The 13,903-nt window shown below is 35.7% G+C and overlaps 1 protein-coding gene across 2 annotated transcripts in view; it reads left to right on the forward strand.

The window, feature by feature from the left end:
• ATP7A (ATPase copper transporting alpha) overlaps positions 1-13,903 on the forward strand; it is a 132,218-nt gene that overhangs the window by 42,034 nt on the left and 76,281 nt on the right. The gene's annotated exons all lie outside the window — the stretch shown is intronic.

Raw genomic sequence — 13,903 nt, forward strand, 5'->3', positions numbered from 1 at the left:
TCAGTGGTTTGGGGCACTATTTTGTCTTAGAACTAAAATTATAAGATGGCTTTTTCCTTATGAAGAAAGCTATAGCATTACACGGAGTCCGTGATTTACCCTACAGACTGTTTCTGACAAGCGTGAATCAGATGATTGTTTTGATGGGGTGAAAAGGCATTCCAACTACCCAAAAAATCTTAGAGTCTAAGATACACTACTGCATCAAGACCATATTTAACCCATGATATAGTTGAAAAGTAGCTGACACATTTTAATGTCAAATAGTTGAATCCTACTTCCTCTCCTTTCCGGAGATAAAAATGGCCTTGTTTGAGGCAAGAAAGGTTTCACCCATACTAAAAACATGTTTTTTTCCTGCAATCTATTATTGACATGGCAGCTGATGCTCAGCCCCTGGTGGAAAGGCACCTAATAACTTGAAGACTATTTGTCAGTTTTTGAGGAACATGTCCGCACCTGTGTTCATTGCAGGGTACCAGTATTTTTCAAGCATTTTCTCCACCCTTCCCCCACCTTTGGCTGGTTTTATTCTATGCTTTTGCAGACATTGCTCTTTTAAATTAATCCCTTTGAGGCTATTGTTAGCTCTGAACTCCAGCATGAATTGGTTATATGAGCGTGGGTAAATCTGAGTGTTAGCTTCCTTAATTTTAAAAGGAGTCTATTACCCTATTTATAGTGCAGGATTGTTGTGAAATTCATGTATATGAGAGTTTTGTCAACTATGCAGTTCTATAGGAATCTGAAATATCTCCATTGTTCTCACGAGGACAACTCTTTTGTAGAGAGGCGGTGATTAGCCCAGGAGACACACAAACGGCCAGCAAAGCACATTGCCTTTTCTTAATTAGAATGTTCTGTTCTTTTTTGATCTTACTAGTATGTATTAACTCCTAATCTTTTGGGATGGTCAAATGAAAAGAGTAATTATGTTTTCAAACGTACCCTTGTCTACCCCAGCTGTTTCATCTGCAATCTTAATCCTATGTTTATATAGTGACAGTCGCCTGATGAAAGAGGCTAGGCACTTGGTATTTCGAAAACAGGTTAAGGAATAAGATCAATTTTCATTTTAAAGGCTTACACAATTTAAACAAAAGAAATTCATTATAAAATAATAGAGAAGCTAATGCTTTCCCCTTTTGTTTTCGATTTAGAGGTGGTAGTAATTTTAAATAAAAACAAATAGGTAAAAAAATTTAAATTGATTTGGAAATATGTGGATATCCTGAAAGCAAAACTAGTTCAATGTTGTTTTCATAGCTAGAAATCATCAATTTGTTTAACAAAACAGGGGTATTTTTATAGCCCTGGTACAATGGACTGGGTGATTTTGGCTGTGTATATGTTTGAGTTTATCATTGGTCTCACTTATTGAGTTGTTTTAATTTTGGTAAGTTTTCTCTTAATTTCTGCACATTCCCTATATTTTTTTTCATTTCCCCTTAAAATGGACTTTGAAAAAGATCTTTTTTCCTTAAGCTTTGTTGAGGTATAATTGACAAAAATTGTATATATTTAAGGTGTACAATGTGATTTAAAAAAATTTTTTATTTTAGTGTTTAATAAGCTCAAAGGGCAGGGAAAAAACACCTCCATTTTAGGTTTCCTTTGGAGATTTAATCTTTTTTTAAATTTAATTTTTGTATTGAGGTATAATTGACACATAACGTTATATTAGTTTCAGATGTACAACGTAATGGTTCGATATTTGTATACACTGCAAAATGACCACCACAATAAGTCTAGTTACCATCCGTCACCATACAAAGTTACAAAAAAATTTTTTCTTCTGATAACTTTTATGATTTACTCTTTTAAAAACTTTCAAATATGTAATACAATACTATTGACAATAGTCATCATGCTGTACATTACATCCCCATGACTTATTTATTTTATAACTGGAAGTTCGTACCTCTTGACCCTTTTTGTGCATCTTGCCCACCCCAACCCTCCTACCCCAGGCAACTGCCAATCTCTTCTCTGAATCTGTGGGTTTTGTTTTGTTTGTTTTGTTCTTTAGATTCCACATATAAGTGAAATCATATGGTATTTGTCTTTCTCTTTCTGACTTAGTTCACTTAGCATAATACCCTCAGAGTCCATCCATGTTGTTGCACATGGCAAGATTTCATTCTTTTTAATGACTGAGTAGTATTCCATTGTATATATATATATATATATATATATATATATATATATATACACCACATCTTCTTTTCTTTAAGATTGGCCCTGAGCTAACATCTATTGTCAATCTTTTTTTTTTTTTCTTCTCCTCCCCAAAGTCCCCCAGTACATAGTTGTATATTCTAGTTGTAGGTCCTTCTAGTTCTGCTATGTAGGATGCTGCCTCAGCATGGCTTGATGAGCAGTGCTAGGTCTATGCCCAGGATCCGAACTGGTGAAACCCTGGGCCACCAAAGCGCAGCGTGCAAGCTTAACCACCCAGCCATGGGGCCGGCCCTGACACCACATTTTCTTTATCCATTCATCCATCAGTGGACACTTAGGTTGTTTCTGTATCTTAGCTATTGCAAGTAATGCTGCAATGAACATAGTGGTGCATATATCTTTTCAAATTAGTCTCTTAATTTTCTTCAGATAAATACCCAGAACTGGAATTGCTGAATCATATGATAATTCTATTTTTAATTTTTTGAGGACCCTCCATACTGTTTTCCGTAGTAGTTACACCAGTTTACATTCCCACTAATAGTGCATGAGTATTCCCTTTTATCCACATCCTTGCCAACACCTGTTATTTCTTATCTTTTTGATAATAGCCATTCTAACAGGTGTGAGGTGATATCTCATTGTGGTTGTGATTTGCATTTCCCTGATGATTAGCAATGTTTAACATCTGTTTTCATGTGCCTGTTGGCCATCTGTATGTCTTCTTTGGAAAAATGTCTATTCAGATCCTCTGCCCATTTTTTAATCGGATTGTTTATTTTTTTGCTATTGAGTTGTTTGAGTTCTTTATATATTTTGGATATTAACCCTTATTGTATATATGATTGGTAGATATTTTCTTCCATTTAGTAGGTTGCCTTTTCATTTTATTGATGGTTTCCTTTGCTGTGCAGAAGCTTTTTAGTCTGATGTTTGTTTTTGCTTTTGTTGCCTTTGCTTTTGGAGTCAGACCCCAAAAAAATCATCGCCAAAACGTATGTCAGGGAGTTTACTGCCTCTGTTTTCTTCTAGGAGTTTTATGGTTTCAGATTTTACATTCAAGTCTTTAATCCATTTTAAGTTAGTTTTTGTGTATGGAGTAGGATAGTAGTCTAATTTCATTCTTATGCATGTGGCTGTCCAGTTTTCCCAGCACTAGTTATTGAAGAGACTATCCTTTCTTCATTATGTATTCTTGCCTCCTTTTTCGTAAATTAATTGATTATATAGATCGTTTATTTCTGGTCTCTCTAGTCTGTTCATTGATCTGTGTATCTGTTTTTATGCCAATTCCATACTGTTTTTGATTACTATAGCTTTGTAATATAGTTTGAAATTAGGGAGTATCATGCCTCCAGCTTTGTTCTTCTTTCTCAAGATTGCTTTGGCCATCTGGCATCTTTTGTGGTTCCATACGAATTTTAGGATTGTTTATTCTGTTTCTGTGAAAAATGCCATTGGGATTTTGATACAAATTGCACTGAATCTGTAGATTGCTTTGGGGAATATAGACATTTTAGCAATATTAATTCTTCCAATCCAGGAGCACGGAGTATCATTCTGTTTATTTGTGGCATCTTCAATTTCTTTCAACAGTGTCTTATAGTTTTCAGTGTATAGGTCTTTCACTGCCTTGGTTAAATTTATTCTTAGATTTTTTTTTTTATTTTTGATGCAATTGTAAATGGGATTATTTTCTTAACTTCTTTTTCTGGTAGTTTGTTGTTAGTGTATAGAAACACAACAGAGTTTTGTATATCGATTTTGTACCCTGCAACTTTGAATTCATTTATTAGTTCTAAAAGTTTTTTGGTGGGGTCTTTAGACTTTTCTATATATAAAATCATGTCATCCACAAATAGTGATTGTTTTACTTCTTCCTTTCCAATTTGGATGCCTTTTATTTTATTTTATTATTTTTTCTTGCCTAATTGCCCTGGCTAGGACTTCCAATACTATGTTGAATAAAAGTGGTTAGAGTGAGTATCCTTGTCTTGTTCCTGTTCTTAGAGGAAAAGCTTTCAGCTCTTCACCATTGAGTATGATGTTAGCTATGGGCTTGTCATATATGGCCTTTATTATGTTGAGGTAGGTTTCCTCTAAACCCGCTTTGTTGAGAGTTTTTCTCATAAAAGGATGTTGAATTTTGTCCAGTGCTTTTTCTGCATCTATTGAGATGATCATATGATTTTTATTCTTCATTTTGTTAATGTGGTGGATCACTACACATGATGTTTTGATAAACATATACATTGTGAAATGACTACCACAATCAAGCTAATTAACATATCTATCACCTCACATAGTTACTTTTATTTTGTTGAGAACAATTAATATCTCTCTTAGCAAATTTCAAGTAAACATATAGTATTGTTAACTATAGTTACCATGCTGTACATTAGACCTCCAGAACTTATTCATCTTGCATAACTGAAACTTTACCCTTTGACCAACGTTTCCCCGTTTCCCCCACTCCCTGGCCCTTGGTAACTACCATTCTAGTCTCTGCTTCTAAGAATTTGGCTTTTCTAGATTCCACATGTAAGTCAGATCATGCAGTTTTTGTCTTTCTGTGTTTGGCTTATTTCACTTTGCATAATGTCCTCCAGGTTCATTCATTTATTTTCCTTTTAAAAATTCTTATAATGAAATAATTTAGGCCTACACAGAGTATACATAAGTGTGTATCCACTACCTAGCCTAAGAAGTTAAACACTACATATATAGTTGAAGCTCACCCTTGTGCTCCAATCGCATCCTTTCCTCCTTCCCCAAACTCCTGAATTTGCAGTTCATCATTCTCATGAACATTTTTATATTTTGACTAACACTGCTGCATATATGTGCATACAAAAACAATATATGGTATTGTTTTATGTTTTTAAAGTTTTGTATCCTTCTGAAACTTTTTTTATTTCCTCAACTATGTTTATGAAATATATCCACGTTGCTACTTGTAGCTCTAGTTGAGGATTTCTCAACTTCTGTTCTATTGACATTTGGGACCAGAAAATTCTTTGTGTTAGGGACTTTCTTGTCCGTTATAGGATGTTTAGCAGTATCCCCGGCCTCTACCCACTAGATGCCACTTGCACTTCCCCCTCCCCCCCCCAGTGGTGATAACCAAAAATGTCTCCAGACGTTGTCAAACATCCCTTTGATGGTAAAATCTCCCCTCTCCCAGTGAGAACCACTATTTTAGTTCATTCATTTTAACTACTGTATCATGTTACATTATATATATGCCACAAACTATTTTTACATTTTCTGGTTGATAGACCTTTATGTTATTTCCAAAGTTTTAACCATTAGGAACACTTGCAGTGAGCGTTCCTGTTCGTGTTTCCTTGTGTACATGTGTGAGTCTTTCTCTAGGGTAACATGCCTAGGAGTGAAAATGTTGAGTTCTAGTATATGTATATATTCAACTCTACCAGATATTGCCAAACAGGTTTCATAATGGTTATACTAATTTATTCTCTCACCAGCTGAATCAGAGAGATCTTATTGCTCCTCATCTTTAGCAACAGTTCGTATTGTCAGATTTTGAAATTTTTGTCCACCTGATGAGTGTAAAGGATATTCATTGTGGTTTTCATTTGTGGCTTTTTTTTATTATCATAGTGATAAAAAATTATCCAGGTAGAACTGTCTCCAAAAAAAGAATTAAATTTTACTGTATAATTTATTAAGAATCCAGAAACCTTTCCCAAATTATGGGGACTAGTTATTTTAGGGGGATTTTAAAATAATGTTTGAGCTTCTGTGATCAGCTTTAAGAAAGTGGTTTTGAGCAATCAGGCTTCATATGTGTCATGTTTATACTGAGCTTCTGTAGTTTGTTTCCAAACCAGAGATGATGATCTAGTCATAATACTGTTCTTCCTATTAGAAAATGTTATTACCGATGGTGATTACTATCTGTATTTAGGGAGTGGTTCAAAATACTTTAATAACTAGAAATTATTTCCCTCAGTGTTGTTGGATGCTCTTGTTCTCAGAGTCACCTCATCACTAATAGCTGCATGCCAGATATGTTTTTTTATATTGTGATCTCCCAGAAGCATACATTTTTTTCCACACCATATAAAATTGTTTATGCTCTTACTCTCTTTTCTGAGTTGTTTTGCTAAATGCAATGGGAGGTTACAGAAGATGTTCCTGACTTTGTACCTATCTTTGAGACATTTAAAATTCAAAAGATGGACGTAACATATATTACAAAATCAGAGTGTATATATATATGTGTGTGTGTGTGTGTGTGTGTGTGTGTGTGTGTGTGTATATATATGTACATACACACACTCATTATATATATAATAGAGTAGTACCAGAGAGATGGAATTCCTCTGAGGTTTTCCATGTAAAATACAATTTTTTTTTTAAAGATTTTATTTTTTCCTTTTTCTCCCCAAAGCCCCCCGGTACATAGTTGTATATTCTTTGTTGTGGGTCCTTCTAGTTGTGGCATGTGGGACGCCGCCTCAGCGTGGTTCAATGAGCAGTGTCATGTCCGTGCCCAGGATTCGAACCAACAAAACACTGGGCCGCCTGCAGCGGAGTGCGCCAGCTTAACTAATCGCCCACGGGGCCAGCCCCTGTAAAGTACAATTTAAGTAGAGTTTTGAAGGAAAAACACAGGTGAATTATGAAGGGAGAAGAAAATATATATTATTCATAGATGATTTGACGTCCTTAAATCAAGACATACTGGGAAAAGTGGCTGTATTGTAATTTTTATTCGTGTTCAGAAATTCTTTCTTCCTCAATACATACTTCCAGGGTGAATTATCCAGTTACTTAAAAGTGCTTTTCTACTTAACTAAGTCTCTCTCAGTTCCTCAGTAAGCCTGAGAGAGATGCTCCAGTACTTTGGGCTGAGGCATACCCCATAATGAAACTGTATTTCAATTTTACGTTCCTAATTAGCTGGGTAACCTAGCCTTCATCTGCTGAATGTATTGTATTGTATGCTAAGTGTAGTGTATTGTAGTGTATTCCAAAAGTTTGTTACCAATTCTGTTATTTGAACTTGACGTATTCCCATAAAACAATTTAGTCAATTTTGGAAATGTCCCTAGATCAGCCCTAAAAGCCCCCCTTGACCTATAACATATCTGAGCTATGTAGTACTGTATCTGAGTGTTCTGACCTCGAGGCAGGCAGTCGTGCTACCGAAAGAAAGAGGAAGAATCTTTTTTAGGCACAGCTATAACCTTAGGCAAAAGTTTGATAGGATCTGTTTGTTTTCGATGTTCTTCTACTTCCCTTTTCATACCCGTTACTGCTTCCCGGTGCACCTCTCCCTGGCCCATAATGCCTTCGTGCTTGCCTTAAGTACTCCACACCGGACTCTTCACCTGGGCCTGTGAGTTCCCTTCATCTCAAGTATCCTTTGATCACAGTTAGTTGCCTTTCCTGTCCCAACTGGGCTGCTTTTCTCTTGTAGTAACTGATCTTATGTAGGTATTAGGAGGTATAATTCTAGCTATCAGGCCCTTAAACTATCAACGAGGAGTTTGTCTTTTAAAAAAAGAATACAATGTCTGAGGGCCGGCCCCGTGGCCGAGTGGTTAAGTTCGTGTGCTCAGCTTTGGTGGCTCGGGGTTCACCAGTTTGGATCCTGGATGCGGACTTAGCACAGCTCATCAAGCCATGCTGTGGCAGGCATCCCACATATAAAATAGAGGAAAATGGGCATGGATGTTAGCTCAGGGCCAGTCTTCCTTAGCAAAAAAGAAGAGAATTGGCGGCAGATGTTAGCTTAGGGCCACTCTTCCTCACAAAAAACAAAAAGGAAAGATTTGCATTAATATAATAATCTCTGTGAAATTTCATGCAGTGGAAAATTCAGGCAGTATTGAGAATTTTTTTTGAGCTAGAGTAGCTAGTTCTAGCTCCTCTAAACTGATTCACTTTTACTATTTCTTCCCTTATTCTACTTATCATTCATTCAAAGATTCAGATTTTGTCTTATTGGCAGTATCTGCTCTGGTTAGAGGAAGGAAGATGGAGTTTCTGAGGGCAGTGACTACTTATTTTTACATATAGATGATTTGTAAATCATAGATTACCAGAATGTAAAAATCTTTGGCAGTGTAGTTCATTAGAGATCATGATTTTTTGACCTTGAATAAAGGCTGATTCAAGTTATTAAAAACAAAAATTAGACAAAATGTACTCTTTTCTATTGAATAGATATTATAAGTCTCTATGTAAAAATAGGTAATAATTTAACACTAAGTTCATAAGAAGAATCACTGGACATAACTGAATTGTTGATTATTGTATTTGGAATAGCTTTAGCTATAACTTTAAAAGTAAATAACACAAATAGACTAATAATTATGAATCTATTCAGATCAAGTCACACTATAAATTACAACTGTTTTATAATTAGTGCTAGTTGAAATTAAGACTGAGAATGGTGGGCCTAGGGATAAATTTTTCTTTAAACTTTTCCAAGATTTTTACATTTTGAAAGTGAATAGGTATGGAAAACAGTATGGAGGTTCCTCAAAAAATTAAAAATAGAACTACCATATGATCCAGAAATTCCATTTCTGGTTATTTATCCAGAGGAAATGGAACCACTATCACCATATTCATTGCAACATCATTTACAATAGCCAGGACATGGAAACAACCTAAGTGTCCATCGACAGATGAATGGACCAAAAAAATGTGGTGTGTGAGTATATATATATATATATATGTATATGTACATATATACATATGTATACACACACACACATTTTATTCAGCCATAAAAAAGAAGGAAATCCTGCCACTTGCAACAACATGGATGGACCTTGAGGGCATTATGCTAGTGAAATAAGTCAAACAGAGAAAGACAAATACTGTATGAGCTCACTTATATGTGGAATCTAAAAAAACCAAACTAGTAGATATAGAGAACAGATTGGTGCATTGCCAGAGACAGTGGGTGAAATGGGTGAAGGTGGTCAAAAGGTATAAAATTCCAGTTATAAGATGAATAAGTCATGAGGATGTAATGTACAGCATGGTGACTGTAGTTAACAACACTGTATTGTATATTTGCAAGTTGCTAAGAGAGTAAATCTTAAAAGTTCTCATGACAAGAAAAAAATTTATAACTATGCGTGGTGATGGATATTAACTAAACTTATGGTGCTAATCATTTTGCAATGTATGCATATCTCAAATCATTATGTGGTACACCTAAAACTAATATGATCTTATATGTCAGTTATATCTCAATTAAAACACTGAATAGAGGCAACAAAAGAAAAAATAGGGGCTGGCCCCATGGCCGAGTGGTTAAGTTCACGCGCTCTGCTGCGGCGGCCCAGGGTTTCACCGGTTCGGATCCTGGGCGCAGACATGGCACCGCTCGTCAGGCCACATTGAAGCGGCATCCCACAGGCCACAACTAGAAGGACCTGCAACTAAGATATACAACTATGTATTGGGGGGGATTTGGGGAGATAAATCAGGAAAAAAAAATAAAAGATTGGCAACAGTTGTTAGCTCAGGTACCAATCTTTAAAAAAAAAAAATAGATACAGTGGACTTTGTCAAAATTGAGAACTTTTGGGACTGGCCCGGTGGCACAGTGGTTAAGTGTGCACATTGTGCTTCGGTGGCCTGGGTTTCACCGGTTCAGATCCCGGGTGTGGACGTGGCACCACTTGGCAAGCCATGCTGTGGTAGGCGTCCCACATATAAAGTAGAGGAAGATGGGCATGGATGTTAGCTCAGGGCCAGTCTTCCGCAGCAAAAAGAGGAGGATTTGCAGCAGATGTTAGCTCAGGGCTGATCTTCCTTGAAAAAAAATAATAAAATTGAGAACTTTTCAGCATCAAAAGACTCAAGAGAATGGGAAGATAACCCACAGAATAGGAGAAAATATTTGGAAATCATATATCTGATAAGACATTAATAACCAGAATGTATAAAGAAAGCCTACAGCTCAATATCAAAAAACCATATTAAAAAATGAATAAAGGGCTTGCATAGACATTTCTCTAAAAAAAGATACACAAACAGCCAATAAGCACATGAAAAGATGTTCAACATCACTAATAACCAGGGAAATGGAAATCAAAATCATAATGAGATACCACTTAACATCTACTAGGATTGTTAAAATAAAAATATCAGATAATAACAAGTGTTGGTGAGGAGACGGAGAAATTGGAACCCTCATCCTCTGCTAGTGGAAATGTAAAATGGTGCAAATGCTTTGGAAAACAGTGTGGCAGTCCCTTAAACAAGTAAACAGTCATCATATGAGCCAGCAGTTTCACTCTTAAGTATTACCCAAGAGAAATGAAAACACAAAAATTTGTACATGAATATTTATAGCCACATTATTCTTAGTAGCCAAAAGGTAGTAGCAACCCAAATGTCCATCAACTGACTAATGGATAAACAAAATGTGTTATATCCATACAATGGAATATTATTCATCTGTAAAAAGGACTGGAAGTACTGACACATCCTAGAACATGGATGAACCTTGAAAACATGCTGAGTGAAAGAAGCCATTCACAAAAGACCACATATTATATGATTCCATTTGTATGAAATGTCCAGAAGAGGAAAATCTATTTAGAGAGCAAGACTAGTGGTTGCCAAGCATTGGGGGTGGGTGCTTAGGAGATGTGATAGGTAAAGGGTACGGGGCTTCTTTTTGAGGTGATGAAAATGTTCTAAAATTGACTGTGGTGATGGTTGCACATATCTCTGAATATAGTAACACCTGTTGAATTCTACACCTTAAATGTGTGAATTTTATTAAATGTGAAATATATTTCAATAAAACTGTTCAAACAATGGTGCTGGGAGAACTGGACATCCACATATAAAAGAATGTAAGTTGGATCCCTACTGCACACCATGTACAACTGTGAACTCAAAATGGATGTAAAGACCTAAGTGTAAGAGCTGAAACTACCAAACTCTTAGAAGAAAACATAGAAGTAAATCTTCTATTATTGCTTTTAATATGTCAATGGTTTCTTAGATATGACACCAAAAACAGAAGCAACAAAAGAAAAAATAGATAAATTGGACTTCATAATAATTGAAAGTTTTTGTATTTCAATGAATGCCATCAAGAAAGTGAAAACAATGAAGTACAGATACGTTCCACATAGTGTTAAACCTTGAAAATATTATGCCAAGGGAAAGAATTCCAGACACAAAACCATGTATTGAATGAATCCATTTTTACGAAATGACCAGTATAGGCAAATCCGGAGAGATAGAAAGTAGGTTTGTGTTTGCCAGGGGCCCTGAGTGGAGGGGACTGGGGAGTGACTGCGGATGGGTGTGGGGCCTCTTTTAGGGGTAATGAAAATGTTCTGCAATTACATAGTAATTATGGTTACACATCTTTGTGAATATTACTGAAAACCACTGAACTGTATACCTTATAAGGGTGAATTTTATAGTGTGTAAATTCTCTCTCAAAAAAGAATATATATACTGAAAAAGTGTATGCTGAAAACCAATTAACATTTGAAAATAAATTATCCCCGAGAAACTTCTGTGGTTTTAGATATTTGGAAATTATATTGGTGGTGCAGTTGTTCAAAGTTCCACAGAAACCAGTGGAAGAAGTGAGGAGTCTACTGATCATCTTGCTTTGTTAGGAGCAGAGGGCGTGGCTCAGCAGGAGTTTCTGTTTGTTTCTCTGAGCTTAGCAAAGCTAAAATGATGTAGTAATTGTTTTTATATCATTGGGAATAAATTAATTGCAAAGAAATATGTTAGTTTACATAGTTTTTAAGTAAATTTTATTTATTTTGAATTGCTTTTATATTCTCCTAATTCAAAATGCAGAAGTTTCCTCTTGCCTCAACCTCCAACCTCCTACCCTCTTTTTCTCCCAGGAGGTAACTGATGTTACCAATTTTTTGTGACTCCTTCTAGAGATATTTTTACATAGTGCTTTGATTTTTCTTTTAAAAATTCTATTTTGTAGTTAAGCGTTTTTAAAAGAAATGACTTTTGGGGGAAAATGGAGTCAATGTAAATTATGGTATTTTTAAACTCGCTTTTGAGTTCTGTAGTTGGCCATTGTTAATTTTGGCAAATTAGTCTTAAAGAAACATTTTGATATCTTTGATTTTTGATTATGGTCACACAGCAGAATCTTTATACAAGGGCAAGGAAACCCCCTAATGAATATTGGATAAGTATTACCGGACCCAAGACTTGTATTTTTATTTCTACTTCAATTCTGGGATACTGTCTTAATAATTGGTTGTTTCCTGCCCTTCTTCTTTTCCCTCGAAACTGGTTTGGGTGACACTTTTACTTTTACTTCAGTATTCTTCTTCTCTTTCTTTTACAAAACTTGATATTTTCTATGTAATTTGCAATCTTTGCAAGACAAATGTAAATTCTTGGCACTGAGCTAATATATTCTTCCAAATGTAATTTTTCTTATAGAATTCAAAATATTCTAATTAACACCCTCTAATTTATCAAAACATGAATAATCTATGGTGGCGACGGGTCTCAGGGTAGGCTGCCCCAAAATATGCCAAAGTGGCATTTTTATTATTTTGAATTAAAGTTACTTGAAAAAAAGCCAGTGCATCAAGAACACTCTGACCCTCCTTTGTTCCCCTGAAAACAGGAAACAAAGCTCCCATGGGAAGGTATCCTCCCCATGCCGGGAGGGTGGAGGGCATCCTTATCTCTGGAGATAGGGAGTTCCTGGCACAGGAAGCTGTATAAACAAACTTTATTACTCTTCATTAATTTGCTACCCCAAGCAGAAACCCTTGGTTTTGTCAACTCTTCACAAATAATTGTTTCTTTGTCTAAAAAAGTATGTAAACAGCCTGCTTTGGTCAATTCGTGGGTCCCATTTCTATGAGACCTCCGTATGTACGAATTAAAAATTTTTTTCCTGTTAATGTCATGTGTCAATTTAATTATTAGATGAGCCAAAAGAGCTCAAGAGGGGTGGGAGGGAAATTTCTCCCTCCCCATCAGTGCTCTAAGAGAGGCCTTCAGATATGCATTGGGAAGTCTCTTTATTTTTTCCTGAATAATTTCTTAAGCTTGATTCTGGTGCTGTTTTTATCATAATCATTTCACAGTAGCTTCTAAACAAGAGTTTTATAGAAATATGTTATTTTTTGTTTCTTTTCTTATAATTGGTTTAGTTTAATTTTCTTTATTCCCTTCTTCTCTCTACTGTTTTGGAAGCTACACGTTCTATTTCCAGTCTCCTATCAGTTACCCTTAAATTTCTTTTCTTTGTTACAAATTTTTTTTATTGAGTTCATAATAGTCTACAACGTTGTGAAATTTCACTTGTACGTTATTAATTATCCGTCACCATATGAGTGCGCCCCTTTACCCCTGTGCCCACCCCCAGCACCCTTCCCCCGGCAATGACTGAACTGTTCTCTTTGTCCATGTGTTTATCTTCTACATATGAGTGAAATCATATGGTGTTTGTCATTCTCCATCTGGCTTATTTTTCTTAGTGTAATACTCTCCAGGTCCATCCATGTTGTTGCAAATGGATGATTTTGTTTTTTCCTGTCTGAGTAGTATTCCATTGTGTACATATACCACATTATTGTTATTCAATCATCAGTCAGTGGGCACTTGGATTGCTTCCACATCTTGGCTATTGTGCATAGTGCTGCAGTGAACATAGGGGTGCATAAGTCTCTTTGAATTGTTGATTTCAAGTTCTTTGGATAAATAC

The sequence above is a fragment of the Equus asinus genome, chromosome X (assembly GCF_041296235.1).
Source record: "Equus asinus isolate D_3611 breed Donkey chromosome X, EquAss-T2T_v2, whole genome shotgun sequence".
Classification (NCBI taxonomy): Eukaryota; Metazoa; Chordata; class Mammalia; order Perissodactyla; family Equidae; genus Equus; species Equus asinus.